General features: G+C 35.5%; 1 protein-coding gene across 1 annotated transcript in view; it reads right to left on the bottom strand.

Annotated features, from left to right (window-relative positions):
• The window catches only part of LOC150108751 (tRNA (guanine-N(7)-)-methyltransferase), a 93,753-nt gene that overhangs the window by 24,450 nt on the left and 49,841 nt on the right, over nt 1-19,462 (bottom strand). The window lies entirely within an intron of this gene.

Here is a 19,462-nt window from a genome sequence, read left to right as displayed (position 1 = left end):
GAGGTACACCTCATCACCAGTCAAGACGAAACTGAAGACAATGGTTTCCACTCGAAAAATCACGTGCCTGTATTTTGGGACATAAGGAATTTTGCTGGAAGACTTCTTAGGTCAAGGCTCCACAATCAAAGCGAGTATGTACTGCAAAACCCTTAAGAGACTGCGTCGTGCGATCCAGAATAAACGATGTGGCGTGCTTACCAGGGGCATTGTTTTGATTCATGGTAACGCCCGCCCACACGTGGCCGGCGTAACACAACAACTTCTCACAATCTTTGGCTGGGAACAATTCCATCATCCCCCATATAGTCCTGACCTCGTGCCAAACGACCTTCATCTGTTCAAACATCTGAAATCTTTCATTGAAACGGCAGGCGGTTTCAAGACGACGATGAGGTCAAAGCAGCAGTCAATACATGGTTTACATCACAGGTGGCAACCTTCTACGATGAAGTATACAACTCTTGGTGCCCTGTTATGATAAGTGCCTGAACAATGGTGGAAATTATGTAGAAAAGTAGTGAAAGATGTCTACTTTAATTTCCAATAAAGTTTTTTTTGTAAGTATTTTGATTTTCTGACAGCCCATCGGAACTTACTTTTTGGATGTCCCTCGTATATAAGTAAAACCACATCAGTAGTCATTGTAGCTGGAGTTTAATTCTTTAGAATCCCGTTATATTTAAGTTCTATCATTCTTTTTAAAGAACACTTGCTTAGCTAACCTATAATCCTATTTTTGCTGGTTCCTATATCCAACACATGGACTAGGATTGTGTTAAACTGTGCTTAGAGTCCTGGTGGAGTCCTACAGTCAGTCTTTTATCTGTGACCTGGATGGAATATCAATTCAACTCATATATCCACAGTAGCAACTATTATTTGCTTTGTTCAGAATAAGAGGAATTATTTTTCACACCAGACTGCATTAATTTTATATTAAATGCATTAAATGTACCAATACATGTTAATTATCGATTTTTTTTTTATAGCAATCCTACCCACAAAATGTAGTAATGCTATTGCATGAATGCTGTGGGCAGGGAAAAGAAAGAAAACATATTCCCTACTCTAGATACCAAAGGAAAATTTCTAAGCAATTTTAGGGCTCCAGTAAGCAGGATGGTGTGGTCTGACACCAAACCAGCAATAACACATCTATGACACCTTTTATAAATACTATCTTATATGTGGTGATCTCTCAATTATCCAACCTTAAAACTTTCAATTAACAGAACCTTGAATGGCTGAGTATGTCAACTGACTATAGGGTAGCATCATGTAATCATACCTTCAGTTATTCAATCCTTTAATTATCTGAGTGTCAAATTGCTCTTCCACTGTGGTTGGATAATTGAAGGATTACTCTGTGCTTAATTAATTAATGTCTGTGTACAAACACAGACATTAATTACCATTTATCCGACCTTCAAAACAACAGCCCTTCAATTAATTGACTCTTGCATGTCAACTGACTTCTAGTAAAGCACCATGTAACTGTACTTCAATTATCAAAACTCGCCATTCTGATAACTGAAGGGTCAGATTGTATTAATATCGGTTTATGGCATTCTGTGAGTGAGATTGTCATGGGAAAAAAGTCAAATTAATTCAGGACACAGACACAAATAATTTGGAGTATAGTTCGCCCACAGATTAGAGACCCTACAACACTTCTACTCATTTCCCAAAAAGGAGAATCCATTCCGATAATAGGGTAATCAATCCATCTTCTGGGATGAGCTTGTTTATTATTACAGGTCGGAAAATTTAGCTTTTCTTTTACGAACATTGTAGTTTTTAAAGTGTAACTATTTTGCTTGTATAACAGTTGGAAAAATGTACATAGAACATTAACAAAATTAAAAAAAGGTATAGCATAAAACAAAAATTTAACGAAATTTATTTTTAAGAAAGTTTTCTATAAAATAAAAATAATTATGCAGAAAAATAGAAATTTTTTTCAAATGAACTTAGACATTCTAAACTTACAGTTGAGAGAACTGAGACACTATAATGTCCTAAACCGAATATGACTTGTTGTGACTCTTTTAACAAACCCATGCAAAAAAAAAAAGGCTGGAAAAAAATACCATTATCAAATCCTTTTAACCTTCAGTCATCTGAATCGGTGTTCGAATCGCCATCGCTTTCACTTAAACTGAATCACCAAAGGTTCGCATAATTCTTCGATAACTCCATCTCTGTCCCAATACACATTTTCCAATGAGGTGACATGAGAGCAATATTTTACCCAGTTTTGAACTGTAATACTTTCAATCGCCTGTTCTGAAAGCTTAAAAAGTTTCGACATGTCAATATCCCCAGTTACGTTGCGATGGCGAATGAAACTTTTCACTTCTGCCCAAACATACTCAATAGCATTAATATCACAATGATATGGTGGTAGCCTCAAAGCTAGAAATCCATGCTGTTTGAGCATTGTGTTGAATTTAAATAGTTTATGTTGTTTATTATTTTAACGGTATAATAGAACACAGAAACTAAGTAAATAATTAATTTATTAACTTGATGCTGATATTTCGCTGGTATTATAACCAGCATCTTCAGAGCACAAAAACACTGTTTGTCACAATACGCGAGACTAAAACAACATGGTGTACATTAACAAAATTGTAGCAGCAACACAAAGACTAGAGTCCTGATTTTGGCGCCCTCTATCTGAAAAAAAAAAAAAAAAAAAAAAAAAAAAAAACGCTATCATATATTGCTAGAGTCCTAGAAAAGTGCTAGTTTTTCCTTAATATGACTGTCTCCCAGATCTTCGGCAAGTTAATACAGCCATATTTGTTGAGATTTGGGGTGTGTTTTAGGGCTTCTGTCGCCTCTAAGAACAATCTCTCTGATTTATATGGGTTTCTGTGTAGTACTTTTGTGTTTTTCCAGTTGATCCTGTGTGCAGGGGTATCCAGAGCATGGTCTGCTAGGCCCGACTTCCCATAATGATATTTCCGGACGTATCGTTTATGTTCGCTGATGCGGATATTCACAGTTCTTCCTGTTTGACCGTAGTAGGCTTGATTGCATGAGCAGGGTACTTGGTAGACTCCTGGATGTGATAAAGGAGGAATGCTGTCCTTGGGTGAGCGGATGAGGGTGGCTAATTTGCTACATGGTCTGAATGTAGTGCGTAGTTTATGTTTAATGAGAATTCTTGAGATCTTTTCGGATGTGCCTTTAATGTAAGGGATGGTGACTGTTTTGTTGTAGTTCTCTGTGGTGGATGGTGGGAGGGGTTTCTTAGGAGTGTTTAGTATTTTGTTTATTTTTTGTGGATTGTAGCCGTTGGCCAAGAAGGTGTGGCGTAAGTGAGTCAGTTCAGCAGTAAGAGCCTTGTCATTTGAACAGATTGCTCTCGCTCTATGGGTTAGCGTTTTTAAAATGCCATATTGTTGAGAAGGATGATGGTGTGATGGTTTGTGTAAGTATCTGCCTGTATGTGTGGGTTTTCTGAAAACTGAAAATGATAAGGAACCATCTGGGAGACGTGTAATGAGTGTATCCAGGAAGGGCAGACAGTTGTTGGCTTCCGGTTCCATAGTAAAGTGGATTTTTGGGTGTTGGCTATTTAAATGTGCTAGGAATGTTTTCAATGTCTCAGGGCCATGTGGCCAAATGGCAAGCACATCATCAACATAGCGTAGCCAAAGTGTTGGTTTGAGAGTGGCTGTATTGATTGCTTGTTTTTCCAGGTGTTCTATGTAAAAGTTGGCTAGGGGGGGAGAAGGGGGGGGGGGGCATGGCTGTCCCATCAATTTGTTTGTATATTTTCCCTTTCCATGTGAAATATCCTGCATGTATTGTGAATTTGAATAGTTCAAATATATCAGGGGGGAAGTGTGACTTCAGTAGATTGAGGGTTTCTATTAGTGGTACATTTGTGAATAGTGAAGTGATGTCAAAGCTTACTATTAAGTCTGAGCTTTTTAGGGTGAGGTGTTGTAAGATGCTTTTTAGGTGTGCTGAATTTTTGATAAAGGAGGGAGAATTGTTAGTGAGAGTGGCTAGTAGCTTTGCTAAATGTCTAGCCAGTTTGTATGTGGGACTATTTATACTGTCCACAATTGGGCGTAGGGGTGTGCCTGGTTTGTGAATTTTTGGTGATCCATAGATCCTCGGTGTTCTAACATGGAAGGGTTTGAGTTTGTTAACTGTGTCTTTGGGCCAGGAAGTGACTTTTTTTTAAAGAATAAGGCACGAAAATTTTAATAATTTTCGTGCCTTATTCTTTTGTGTGTTGGTGGGATTGCGATGGACGCCGAAATAATGGCGTCCATCGAACGAGGAATTTACGACCTGCCTCCAACAATAGCTAACAACATACGTTTAGATGTGGCCAACATCCTAATCAAGTCCAAGCCTCCAAAAAGTAATATCCCACATAAGGAATTCATGGCTATAAAAGAGCTACACAACAACAGCCAGATTACCATAACAAAAGCAGACAAAGGAAATGCAACCGTGGTGATGGACACAACTGAATATGAAAACAAAATGCACACACTATTACAAGATCAGTCAACATACAAAATTATAGATCGCAATCCCACCAACACACAAAAGAATAAGGCACGAAAATTATTAAAAAAAGTCACTTCCTGGCCCAAAGACACAGTTAACAAACTCAAACCCTTCCATGTTAGAACACCGAGGATCTATGGATCACCAAAAATTCACAAACCAGGCACACCCCTACGCCCAATTGTGGACAGTATAAATAGTCCCACATACAAACTGGCTAGACATTTAGCAAAGCTACTAGCCACTCTCACTAACAATTCTCCCTCCTTTATCAAAAATTCAGCACACCTAAAAAGCATCTTACAACACCTCACCCTAAAAAGCTCAGACTTAATAGTAAGCTTTCACATCACTTCACTATTCACAAATGTACCACTAATAGAAACCCTCAATCTACTGAAGTCACACTTCCCCCCTGATATATTTGAACTATTCAAATTCACAATACATGCAGGATATTTCACATGGAAAGGGAAAATATACAAACAAATTGATGGGACAGCCATGGGCTCCCCCCTTTCTCCCCCCCTAGCCAACTTTTACATAGAACACTTGGAAAAACAAGCAATCAATACAGCCACTCTCAAACCAACACTTTGGCTACGCTATGTTGATGATGTGCTTGCCATTTGGCCACATGGCCCTGAGACATTGAAAACATTCCTAGCACATTTAAATAGCCAACACCCAAAAATCCACTTTACTATGGAACCGGAAGCCAACAACTGTCTGCCCTTCCTGGATACACTCATTACACGTCTCCCAGATGGTTCCTTATCATTTTCAGTTTTCAGAAAACCCACACATACAGGCAGATACTTACACAAACAATCACACCATCATCCTTCTCAACAATATGGCATTTTAAAAACGCTAACCCATAGAGCGAGAGCAATCTGTTCAAATGACAAGGCTCTTACTGCTGAACTGACTCACTTACGCCACACCTTCTTGGCCAACGGCTACAATCCACAAAAAATAAACAAAATACTAAACACTCCTAAGAAACCCCTCCCACCATCCACCACAGAGAACTACAACAAAACAGTCACCATCCCTTACATTAAAGGCACATCCGAAAAGATCTCAAGAATTCTCATTAAACATAAACTACGCACTACATTCAGACCATGTAGCAAATTAGCCACCCTCATCCGCTCACCCAAGGACAGCATTCCTCCTTTATCACATCCAGGAGTCTACCAAGTACCCTGCTCATGCAATCAAGCCTACTACGGTCAAACAGGAAGAACTGTGAATATCCGCATCAGCGAACATAAACGATACGTCCGGAATTATCATTATGGGAAGTCGGGCCTAGCAGACCATGCTCTGGATACCCCTGCACACAGGATCAACTGGAAAAACACAAAAGTACTACACAGAAACCCATATAAATCAGAGAGATTGTTCTTAGAGGCGACAGAAGCCCTAAAACACACCCCAAATCTCAACAAATATGGCTGTATTAACTTGCCGAAGATCTGGGAGACAGTCATATTAAGGAAAAACTAGCACTTTTCTAGGACTCTAGCAATATATGATAGCGTTTTTTTTTTTTTTTTTCAGATAGAGGGCGCAAAAATCAGGACTCTAGTCTTTGTGTTGCTGCTACAATTTTGTTAATGTACACCATGTTGTTTTAGTCTCGCGTATTGTGACAAACAGTGTTTTTGTGCTCTGAAGATGCTGGTTATAATACCAGCGAAATATCAGCATCAAGTTAATAAATTAATTATTTACTTAGTTTCTGTGTTCTATTATACCGTTAAAATAATAAACAACATGTTCGACGAACACATAAGTCTGTCCACACGTTTAAATAGTTTAGTTGTGGGCGAGTTTCTTTTGACCAAATTAAGCAATTCAATTTTTTGCACATCTGGGGAATGAGAAATGTTATTTGCAGAGAGCCAATCCATAAGAACTTGCTTCTTATGGATTGGCTCTTTGGAACTTTATTTAATCGAATAGACATTGAAATCTTCATATATCACTCTATATGAAGCATTATCAATTATAACAACAGCATTTTTAGGAAGGTTTGGAATCAGTTTTTCTTCTGCCCTCTTTTCGAAGATCGTAGAATTCATTTGCCCATGGTAATCTCCAGTAGTTGAATTGGCTTTGTATAGTAAGTTTGAATTCGGTAAAAAACCCATTTCTCCACCCGCACATAAAATTATTATGTGCCGCGAGGCATTTCCGGTTTGTAGCACTCCACATTCTTCTTTAGACTGCTAGTATTTTCCATAAGTTAGATTACTATCAATCCAAGTTTCATCCAGATACACAATCGGTGTCTTTTCTCCTCCCTGAAATGTCGTATTGCTCTCAAATACTGCGTTCTAGATAAAACAATGTCATCTCGCTCCATGATAAGTTTCCTTTTATTCTGGGACTTTTTAAAACAAAATCCGATTTCATGAAGTATTTTCCTTAAAGTTTCTCTTTTCCAAGGAAAATTAATTTTTTCTTTAAAGCACAGGAATCAATTTCGGAACAGTTGGCACTCTTTTCTTGACCACATAAAATTCGTGAATAGTTCTTCTTATAACGTCTACATCAAAATCATTCAAAGCTACAGTTTCGATGGTTTTCTTTCTCTAGCGCTTTTTTTTTTTTTTTAGGAGATTTAAAGTTTGGCTTACCTTCACCTTTTGATTCCCTACAAATTCTTTTAACAGTCGACCCCGATACGCCCGCAATTGCACTTGCATGTTTTATGACTTGAGAAAGGGGAACAAGGAGACAGCTTTCTGATGATTCTTTTTTGCAGAATGTCAGCACATTATTCAATATTCTTTTGCAAGAACTACTGCAATGTTTAACAACAGAACTTGTTTACTGTACTGGATCCATCATACAAATTAATAATAAAAAAAAATGCAAAAAAGCGACGCCAAAAATCCAGCTGCTACTAGTACAGCGACAGACAAGAAAGCACGTGATTTCGCATGTTGGCAACCAATTCATACATCCTTCATTTCTTTCTCCCCTTCAGCATGAATTGACTATTCTTGGCAAAACGCCAAGCAGAGATCTACAAACGGTGGGTGTACTATAATGTCTTTTTTTTTTTTTTAATTTATGTAACTCTCATCCATGAAAGGTTGGTTGTAAACTTTATTTTATTTTTGTACCTCTGCACTGAAATCAGTGCTACATACTATGGCCCTACATACAGGGGGGGGGGGTGCGCAATATGATTTTTCCTGGTCCTTGTGTCAATAAAAACCATCAATGAACATGTACAAACAGAAAAGACCAAACCCCAACAATAGCCTGTGCTATCCAACTCCAGACCTTAGGAACTGAGAAATGCTCTGGTAACTTCACCACACCAAACCAACAGTGTGTCCTGCTAGGCATGTTAAGAAAGTTTCAGTAAGTCCGTAACTTTTCTGAAACAATACACCTCTAAATGATACAGTTACATAGGTAAATTTTGGCATGATGCTATGTTCTTTTTGAAGCAGATGTACCAAGTTTTGGTTTTCAGGATGGTAGGCAACTTTCTCATAATAAAAGGTTGTGAGGGGGTCACCAGCAACCACAACCTGTACAACAATAAGAACTAACTAGCTCATCTCCTCTCTTTACAAAAATACAGAATTCCACTGCTGTTCTCTAATCTTTGTTCTTTAACTTATTCTCTACAGGAAAACCCAGCTTAACATGAATTCGATATGCACAATGATCAGTTAACGCGAGTGATTAATCAGTTAATGCAATTTTTTTACGTTATGCAAAATTTTACTTTGCGCAAAATTTTTTGTCACCAATCTGCAGCGAGCGGAAAATCTAGAAGTCATTAAGAGTTGCTGCTGACAGTTTGACCATGGGGAGAGGAATTCCTTATGGATGATGCCTTGGATGTAAAAAAAAAAAAAATGATGAATATTGACTTGACATTGCTGTGAGCTTGATATGCTTTTTTATGAAAGTAGCGATAGTAATACAATGATCATGTGAGACCTGGGATACAGTGAGTCTACAGTTTGGACTATATTAAATAAGGAGCAAAGAATAGAAAGAACAAGGAAAAGTTTCCACTGCTTCTTTAAGCAAGCAGATCACCCGAAATAGAAGCCACTTACTGATCGAGATGGAGTGTCTTCTATCACTGCGGATTGAGGATTATAACCAAAAAAGAAATTCCCTGTACCTCTTAGTACAGGGAATATTCAGGCAAAAGCTCTCTATATTTTCACCTCATTGAAAGAGACCAAATTTCAAGAGGAATGTGAAAGCCTTACTATGAATTTAGGATAGTTTGACTGTTTTAAAAATCGAACTGGACTGCACAACGTACAATAACTGGAGAATCTGCTAGTGCTGATAAAGATTCTGGGGCCAAGTTTCATAAAGAATTGTAAAGAATAATTCCAGAGGGTGATTATGACAATCAGCAAATATTTAACATTGACGAAATTGGTCTCTTTTGGAAGTGTATGCCAACAAAAACATTCCTAGCTAAAACTGAAGCATCTCAACCAGAATATGAAGTATCTAAAGATCGTCTTACTATTAGGAGGCAATGCATAAGGCGACATAGGCTAGTTTATTGCGCACGATAAACTAACCTATGTTAGTTTATTGCATGCAAAATCCAAGATCTAATATTTTGAAGAAATCATCACAATTGGAAAAGAACTTAGATTTAATAAACTGGATAATAAAGATGTGAGAAACTTGCTTGATTCCCATTCAGAACAGTTAAGTGAGCATGATCTCCTTCAACTAGAAGAACGGTGTGCATATGAAGAAGAAGATAATGAGTGCAAACAAGAAGACAATGTTATGACTTAAGAAGCTAATTGCAAAAGACTTGAGCTAGTTTTCAATCTCACTGAGCATGCTAAGGAAATTTTGTTTGATGCAAATCCTGATATGGAATGAAGCCTCGAAGTCAGCTGAAATCTTGATAAAGCATTCACCAGCCATCACAAATTGCATGACAAGATGAAAAAGTCAAGCATGATTCAAACATCTTTACTTAATTTTATTTTTTGTAAAAAAGTAGCTCTATCAAATGTTTAGACATTAAATAAAATTTTTTTTATTAACTTTGATGATTTTATCCTCTAATATAGCATATACTGTCATTTTTTTTTCCGAATTTAAGCTAACTGATGAATGAATTAATATTATTCCTATTGTTTATTGCATTTGCTTAACACAATTTCGCTTAGCACACATTAATTGATGCATTAATTAATCGCATTAAGCAAGGGTTTGCCTGTATAACTCTCATTATTTTCTTATGTCTCCTGATGCATACTCCATGTACATGAAACAACATTGTCCAAAATTAGCCAGGATATCTATATTCTAACAGCATGCTTTTCAGTTCTTGTCATCACCTCCTCCCCAAGTTGAATCACCTTGAGTCAGCAGAACACCGATTCCTGTCTTGATTAAAAGGAAGAAATTTTTTCCCCTCTCCACTTTAGAATTATGTAATGATAAAAAGGCTAATGGAATACTTGATGTCAAAATAACCAAGAAAGGACTGCTGACCAGCTACATCCATCCAGGACAGTACTGAAGAGAGACTTTACTAGGACTAATGTATAGTAGTCTAGAAAGAAGGAAGAAAGTAATTAAGAGTGAACAACAACTGTCGAGGTTTAAGCAGGGCTTGTTGGAAGTTTTTTCCACTTGGTTAGACTATAAATTATATATTTAGTTGCCTACTGGTCTAGGTAGTGACCCTTCCCATAATGCATAGCATTATACATGTCCACAAGGAGATGTTGTTGTGTCCTGAATGATCAAAATTAGGATAAAAGATTAATTCATTCAGGATCTAACAAATCTTAATTATAGGAAGAGAAACTTGTACTTTGGCAAGGAAATAAATATGTATATTATAACTTTAAAGCAGAACTGAACAAATGTTTAATTTAGAAATGTGAAACTTAACCTATTTTGTACAGAGTCAAAAAGGAGAATTTATAAAATTAATGTTAAATTAGAATATCCTATCCTATGTAGTGTATGAGAGTAAGTTGAATGTAGGCTAAGGTCCAAAGGTCATGCTTTAGCCGTCCAGCATAACTTATGGCCTAAGGAAAGGAGAATTTATATGGAAAGCGAAGCTCGAACGCATTCTCGGAAAAACGCTACGTGCGATAGATGAGCGCCGTGCAGTAAAAACGTAGTGAAGAGAGTGCGCCAAAGGAGGTGGTATAAAAGGGTTTTGCCCCCCTCTCTCTCTCTCTCTCTCGAGGTCTTTTGGTTCCTGTTTCCTGCGCTCTTGGACGTTGGCTCTCCCTCCGCCAACTGGGTGATTCCGGATTGGCCGTAGAAGTCATGAGTCGTCTACCGTAGCTTGCGAGTCAGTGCTAGCTAACTCTTCATAGCAGAGAAGCTAAGCATACAGATGAATGTCAGTGGTACCAGAGCGACACATCACCTTACCAACTCAGGGAAACCAGGCCGTACAGTCATCGTAAGTGACCCCGTGGACAATGGCCTACAAAATTGCCTTCATGTCTAGACAAGGCTGCTGATAGAACAGAAAGTCATTCCATGGGATGGTAATGTAGAATGTTTAAATCTTATTTCCAGTTAGAGATATGAATGGACTCTATATATTAATTTATGTGTGGACATTTGATAAAGAACTTTAGAGATTACCACATTTGGCAGTGACCTGTCCCTATTTGAAGAAAGTCTCCCAGGAAGGGACCTGTATGTGAATTAATTGTGATATATTGTGAGATATGATTAGTGACTTGAGAGTGATTGAAAATCTAATAATTTAAGCTAGTAATTTGTACATTTTATGGATAACTCTGTGGAGCAAGTTATTACTCATGTCCTATTGTATTAGTAATGATATCTAAATTTTACTAGGAAAGTGATTAAGTTCCATGTGTTTGATATATTTCTCATGTGTAATTCTTAGACCTCAATAAATATGTTTTATTTCATTTACCTGAAATCAGCCTGTCGAATTTGAATTATAACTCATAAAAAAATTATAGAACTTAGCGGGAGGGACACAGGATTATAATTGGAATTTACAGGCCACGACTGCATGCAAAAGCTAAGTGAAATAGGTGAATTGAATTAGTGAGTAGAAAGAGTTAAGTAAGAGTGTTAGAACATCCATTACTGTGTATTATTCTGAGAGAGCTACCTTGAATAAGAGTCTCATCTATCCTCTATATTGGCTGCCGCAGCATAATATAAATTCGTCAATATTTAACGGGGAGACTGTCTCAGAAGGTAAAATTAAGGGCTTTGTCCCAAATTTAGACAAAGCCTCTAATGAATGAAAGAAACACACATGACTAAACTTAGCAACGGCCCAAATCATAGCTTGATTAAGGAAAAGAAAGTGATAGCTGAATTACTGGTTTTGATTGATTTACAGAAACCAGAAGAGAAATAACTATATAAGTGAGTAGTTAGATCATTAAAGTAACGAGAAAAGGTAATGGCATAACAATGTGCTTTGCATACTGGATACTAAGGAAAATGATCAGAACTCAGTCCACCTTTGCCACGAGTTGTCCCAGTCCTGAAGATACTTCAGATGCAAACTTTGTTTGCTTACACTTGGATAAAGGATTAAACTAAATATATAATTTATAGTCTAACCAGGTGAAAAAAACTTCCAACATATTTCTGTAATCCAGAGTAATTTAATAATAAAGTGCGACACCTTTTGGCAAATGGCATATGGAAATGACTTCTGCACTGCTTCAACCTTGGTATCACCTCTGGGTCTGGCTCCCACTGAAGAGACCTCAATAAAGGTCGAAACCGATCTGGGTTTCGACCCTTCCCATAATGCATAGCATTATACATGTCAGCAAGGAGATGTGCTTTGCATTATCGGATACTAAGGAAAGTGATCAGAACTCAGTCTGCCTTTGCCATGAGTTGCTCCAGTCCTGAAGATACTTCAGGTTTAAACTTTGTTGCTTACACTTGGATAAAGAATTAAACTAAATATATAATTTAAGTAGGGCTTTTTGAAAGAAAGAAAGAAAAGATCCTACAGTGAATGGGAAAAAAAGGAGTGACCTGTTGAGGGGGAAAAAAAAAAAAAGATCTCCACTCCTCCAGAGCTGAGACAGAAAGACAGAATGCAAGGACATGCAATACAGGAAAAACTTAGTTCTCTACATTTGGGAAAGAGAAAGCATACTCAGAATTTGAAGTTGAAGGCTTAAATATCATATTGATATTTAAGCCTTCAACTTGAAAGAAGTCTGCAGATTGGGTTAAGGAGTTCCTACAAGCTATCAAGTAGAGGCTACTATAAAATCACTGGCAAATGCCTTAGCATTAACAGTGGTTGTACCAAGTGAACAGCCAATGTCACTTGGAAGAGAGTGAAGAAAATCATCAATGACATGATTGAATAAAACAGAAGACAGAGGATCTCCTTGACATATACTCCTAAATGTTGGGATGGGCAATGATTCGAAACAGAGTAATAGTAATGGAATCTGTGCAGTAAATGTTCCAAAACAAGTGTAAAAAAAGCTTTATACATCCTGCAACAGACACTACTTGAAGCATAGCTTGAAAGGAGTCACTGTTAAAAGCCTTCTAAACCTTCTTTATGGGGTCTAGGGATCCCATAAATAGAGGGCAAAGTTGGTATTGGTGTTGTTCAGAGAGACGAATAATAAAGGTATTTTCAAGCACAGTCATCAATATGAGCGAAGGGCCTCTGCTTAAAATCATGCTAGATGTGTGATTGAATACATTTACTGAATAAATAATGAAAAAGATGTAGGAGAACAGTAACAGTAACTGGATGATAATTGGAGGACTCGTGTGTCTTCTTTTTTTGAAATGAACACTGTTCTTGACTGGTAATATGATGTTATAAATTTGGTAAACAGATATAAATCAATAAGATCTTGCAAGATTCCTACAGCTGGAAGAGAAGACTCAAAAGATGGACAGAAAAATTCTACTTTGGGAACGTATCTTGTTGGGATAGAAGGAAGGGACTAAATCAAGTAGGCATGTAGAGTGGAAAAGACAACCCATCAAAAACAAACTTCTCATGCATCTTACTTGTTGGGGGGGGGGATCCATCTAGCATCATGCTAGCACAAACCCCTCTTCTTATATGATACCTACATCTGGGAATAAAGATGCCTTCTCTCTCTCTGCTTGGATTGAACAGATGATGCAGAATGATATTCTACTAAGCAAACAGGAGGAGGAGGCTGCCTGGCAAATTCCAGCTCCATATTATGATTCAACTTAGCCATAATAGAGACATCATTAACTGACATTCTGATTATTTTCTTTAAAATCTTGTTGCTATGACAAATGAGAGGAGGCTGATCCTGAGACATAACAATATTTGTACTACTCTTACTAAAGATTAGATTCTGGAAAACCTGCTGTAGAGATCAAACATGGAACTTTTTCAAACCACTTCAAATCTCCAACATGCAAAGTCTCGAACAGATAATTAAACTCTTCCACCACTTAAATTCATCTCTTTCCTTTTAACTTACCTTCTTTCTCATACTTTATCTAAATCATTTATGATATTAACTACTTTATTTTGCTTTTAAGTGTTAATCCTACCCATCAGTGGTTGAAAACTTATAGCATAACTAGATCTAGGCAGCAGAGTAGACCATGCAGTACAGTATGGTACGGTAAAGAATTTACAGCATTTACCTGGTGTGAGACTTCCCAGCTTATTTGAAGTCTGAAATAGCTTGAATAAGTAAGTTCAATCTTTGGTCTCTAGAGCAGAATTGATGGATTATATAACTCTTAACCCTTGGCATGCCCAATGTACAATATGTTATTGATGTATGGTATTTTGTGGCAGGGATTCGTATTAAAAAAAATACTATAGGCAGAATGAGAGTAAGAGATAATCCAAGAATCTTACTTTAGAGACCAAACAAGGTACTATTTCCACTTCAGGATTGAAAAGTAACTGGTCCAATAAGCAACATGGTGGTCTTGCACCTGTTGGAAAATCATTTATTATTATCTGAAATGGGATACATTTTAAAATTCGAATGTTCTACAATGTATTCTGATACTAAGTTTGTCGTTAATTCACTTTAGTTTTACAGAGAATTCTAAGTATTTTAATGCTACATGATATACTGAGCACAAAATGACCTTATCCATAAAACTACAATCTCTAGTATAATTTTGAAGGCTTGGTCTGTACTGCACTTAATGCATCATATGTTGATTATATAAGTTCACCTTCAATTTTATGACAGATTTCACTTCAAACTTATTCTTATTAAAAAGAGCTCAGTTGTTCTGTCTGTCTTTCTTTTCATATGTATTATAGTTTATGAAGGTTTACTTACAGAGTTCCTACGAGGTCACTTGTTCACAACTCTATATGACTTGATGCTACTTCTGTGGATTTTTTCTGGACTGGCTTTCAGATATCCTGCAGACAAATAATAATAAACTTCATCGAACAAACAAAAAAATTATCTTTTAAATACCACAGCAGAACCGCTCTCCACTGATTTTTTCCAATGATGATATTAGTTCTTCGTTTTTTGGTAACACTATATTTCATTCTTCTGTTGTCATAGTTTAGAAATGTAAAAATTAAGTAGAAGCTTCAAACTTTTGGAAACAACAGGCCAATGAATATGGCAGTGATAGATAACAATCTTAAAGGTGCTTCAGCACTTCTACTATGGCTTTTATAATTTTTTGGATCAGATCAGTAACATATTCAAGAAATCATATGAATTTACTCATCTATCAGATCAGGCTACTAAAAACACCAGTAATGTGTAATATATAGTTGTTGTTGTTTTTCTCAGCCAAGCTAATAAATGCTGCCTCCCTGTTTCCTAGAAGCCTGAAGTTGCTGCTATCATGTTTGGTTTCTACTTTTCATTTCTTTCTCTTGTCTTCACCCCCCCCCACCTCCCTTCTTACATACAGTGTGAGATACTCTTCATGGTTGGCAAATACACTCTAGGGGCCCATTCCCATTATATCATATGTACATCAATAAAATGGTTCTCACAAGTTGGCTGCTATGTACATGGGACTACATCTGATAGCAAACTAGACTTCCTGACCAGCAATAATCTTGCTACCACTTACTCTGCTCATGCATGGAGGAAGTATGGCAGTAAAGCAGGAGCCATTCAACAGTGGCTCTTGCATTATTTCCTGCCATATGCAAACACTATTCTGCCATCAATGTACAATTTCCTGCAATTTCTTTTGGTTTGTTTTCTCACTTCTTTAATTTTATGGACATGGAATGGAAAATTTTAACGTTTTTAAAAACATTAAAATTTGCAGCATTACTGTTACAGAAAAAATTAGACTAGACACAAGTGGCATATTTTAAAACATTAGAACACTTCCCAGGAACTTAATCAAAGAAGAGAAGACAGATAAAGTCACTAGAAACAAATAAGGAATTCCTCATTACAAAAGCTGACATTCATTCAAAGAGCCTGCAGCTCTTTGAATGAATAATTGCGGCTCTTTTCATTATTAAACAATCTATTTTTGAATAATGCAAAATGAATGTTATTTATTAAATTAGAAAAACCCTAAATTTAGCATTTGCAATAAATTAAGGACATTTTACATTAAGTCAAGGATATTTTACAATTGAAATATCCTTGACTTAATTATACATGATAATCCTTCTTTACATACTATTTACATTTTACAAAAATTCTACTTTATGGTGGATATGACTTCCCATTTAAACGCAGTAAATAAGTAACTACAGGGAAAGGGAAATACAGCAGTTCTGCTTTTAGAAGAAGTGATTTCGTTTGAACAAAAATTATATTTGTTTGCGACAGACTTAGAGAAAGGCACATTATTAGATTTTCCTAAGTTGAAGAAATATCAACAATAACAAGCTGATAATAATTCCATAAATTTAACCTTTTTCAAAGAAATTGTGGTAAATATGTGATCTGAATTTAATGGGAGATTTCAGGAGTTTAGAAAGAACAAGGCAACTATGTCATTTTTATTGCGACCACTTGAAATTAATCCTGCCGAATTTAATTTTTCACCTTTTGCTGGAATTGATGAGGCAGCATTTCAACTTCAGTTAGAGGACCTGAAAACCCAGGATTTGTGGAATTCAAAATTTAGAAATCTTAAAGCTGACCTGGAGGAGTTGGAAAGACAAAAAAATCTACCCTTGCAATACAAAAAAAAAAGATCTGAAATAGAAGATCCGAAAAAGCAAGATCAGATTGTATTTGTCACATGGAATTGTTTACCAGGCACTTACATTCGGTGATTTCAAACATACGCATTTGGACTTCTATCGATTTTCGGATCGACATATTTCTGTGAGCAAATATTTTCTAATAAGAATTTTATTAAAAGTAAGTTGAGAAAACTGCTAAACAACGAGTCTTTCGTCATGTTTGAAAATGAAAATTACGCCATATTCACCACATATTGAGAAAGTATCCCAAGAAGTTCAACAGCAAAAGTTGCACTAAGAAGATATTTTAAATTAAAAAAAAAAAAATATTAAAGAAATAGATATGTTATTGGATTTTATACATATATTTTTGTAAGGAGGAGCAAATCTTTGTTTTATTATTTAATATTTAAAAATATCATGTAATTTCGTGTGACATGCCACCCCTGTGTTTTACAAGTATGAAAACGTGTTACTGTAAAAAAAACAAAAAAAAACTGAATAAATAATTTAATTATAATATTTTTCAATGTAGTTTCTAAATTTAAAGCAGTGATGAACAATTAAATGGTAAATCAAATACTCGGTTCGATCCGCATAAAGAATATTTTCTTTTTCTTTGATAAGAAAGTATTAATTTATTTTCCATTATTTAGCTATATTTTAATTTTTTTAACCTGCACAAATAAATTTACATGTAAAAATCAACATTCATAAAATAGATTTTTAATTAAAATATACTAATCCTGCCGTACAAAACGAACACCGTGGACCACACAAAAAACCTGAGAGGGCCACGGTGTTCGGTTGAAGAAATTGATGATTATTTTCCAGTAATAAAAAATTTTCCAGTGACTCTTTCATTCTCTACTTCCGACTGGATTATTCATACTCGCTAAAACTATCAACTTTTTCATTTTCCTCTTTGTGTTCTAACAGCATCACTAACAACTTTAATTTTTGCACGAGGAAAACATTATCATGCACTCTTCAAACAAACATACTAACTTGGAATCACCATACAGTCTCATTACTATTCCTCTTTCACTCTCTTCTATATTCTACCACTTGCCATATGCTTCTCAAGTGGCTTGAGCTAACTGATGTTTTTATTCAGCAAAAGATTCCATGTGAGGGTATACTACTAATGAAATATATTACAATAAAAATTCTGTATGTGTTCTAGACAATTCAAAAAATTTGAAGTTTTAAATTCCTGTCATAATTAAAACAACTTGAGATTTAAAAAAAAAAGTATTACAATTTCACTACCATGTTATAAATTTTATGTTAATTCCATCCACAAAAGGTTGTAAATCTATTGCACACTTAGTACTATATGCAAACTATGAATTAGTCAATTTGATTTCTCTCTAGAGTCAAATATGTAAAGATCATGATACTTAGGGCCCTCAATAAACAGTGGTGGACTTTTACTAGGCAAAAACCAATCACACACCTAAAGATTTTTGTACATGCCCAGAGTGGGATTCAAAAATCTACAGGCAAATATATAATGTCAGGTATATAACTTTTTACTTCTTCTTCAAGTGTCATTCCCTAGAAGGAGGTTGGCAACCATGTCAAGGAACCTTTTTCTTTCTTTTGCTGCTCTGGAACATTTATGGTAATACAAGCCAGTCCAATCCTTAATGTCTTTAAACCACATTCTCCTGGGTCTACCTCTCTCTCTTTTTCCATCCTGTTTATCTTCTGATATTAATTTCTGAATGCCTTCTTATCTAGTTAGATGTCCAAAATATTTAAGTTTTCATTCTTTAATTATTTTCATTAATGTTCTTTTCATTTTAGATTTCTTTAAAACATCTTCATTTCCTCTGTCCATGATATTTTCAACATTCTTCTGATAGTCCACATTTCAAAAGTTTCTAATTTTTTCTCCGCTTCTTTATTTAGAGTCCATGTTTCACTGTTGTAGAGAAGATTTGACAAAATATAGTATTTTATTCATCTTTTTCTTGTATCTATGTTAATGTCTCTGGATGTTAGAACAGTTTTCATATCAATAGACTTTTCTTGCTATCTCTATTCTTCTTTTTATTTCTTTAAGGGAATTTCTTCCATCTGTAAACATTTGTCCCAAATATATAAAAGACTGAACTTGTTCAATTTCTTTTTGTTAATAGTTATGTTTAATTTCTTATTTATTGGTTCTTTTGACATAATCATGCACTTTGTTTTCTTTCTGAAATATCTTTAAAAACTTGCTCACTATATATATTATACAGTAAGGGTGATGAGACATATCCTTTTTTACTCCTTTTTTGATTTCAAAATTGTCAGAATATGCATTTTTATATCTTATTGAGGCCATTTGATTCCAGTACATACTGTATTTATAATTATACGTAGAGCTTTTCCTTTAAACCCATTATTCTGTAGGAGATATGTATTAATTTCTTGTGCTCTATTGAATCAAACAAAACAAAGATATTTGCTTTTCTGGTTATCGAGGCTTCTTTCACATAATGTTTTCACTATATCACATATGGTATAATTCATAATGACCACCTGTTTCCTACAAATATTTTCACCATGTATTCCCACAAGATTTATTCCTAATGTTTATTCTTATGAGAATAAACATCAGAAATAATTATAATATACATAGCTGTAATGAATAATTATTCATTTTTCTAAAGAGACTGAAAATGTTCATCCTTTTCAGAAAATTAGAGAGATAAATGTAAAATAAAGGACGATATAACTATTAAAAATTAA

Source organism: Typopeltis vanoorti, chromosome 3 (assembly GCF_054136105.1).
Source record: "Typopeltis vanoorti isolate ZY-2024b chromosome 3, IOZ_Tvanoo_1.0, whole genome shotgun sequence".
Classification (NCBI taxonomy): domain Eukaryota; kingdom Metazoa; phylum Arthropoda; class Arachnida; order Uropygi; family Thelyphonidae; genus Typopeltis; species Typopeltis vanoorti.
The sequence above is the reverse complement of the archived record's forward strand: the minus strand, read 5'-3'. Positions and strand labels throughout refer to the sequence as shown.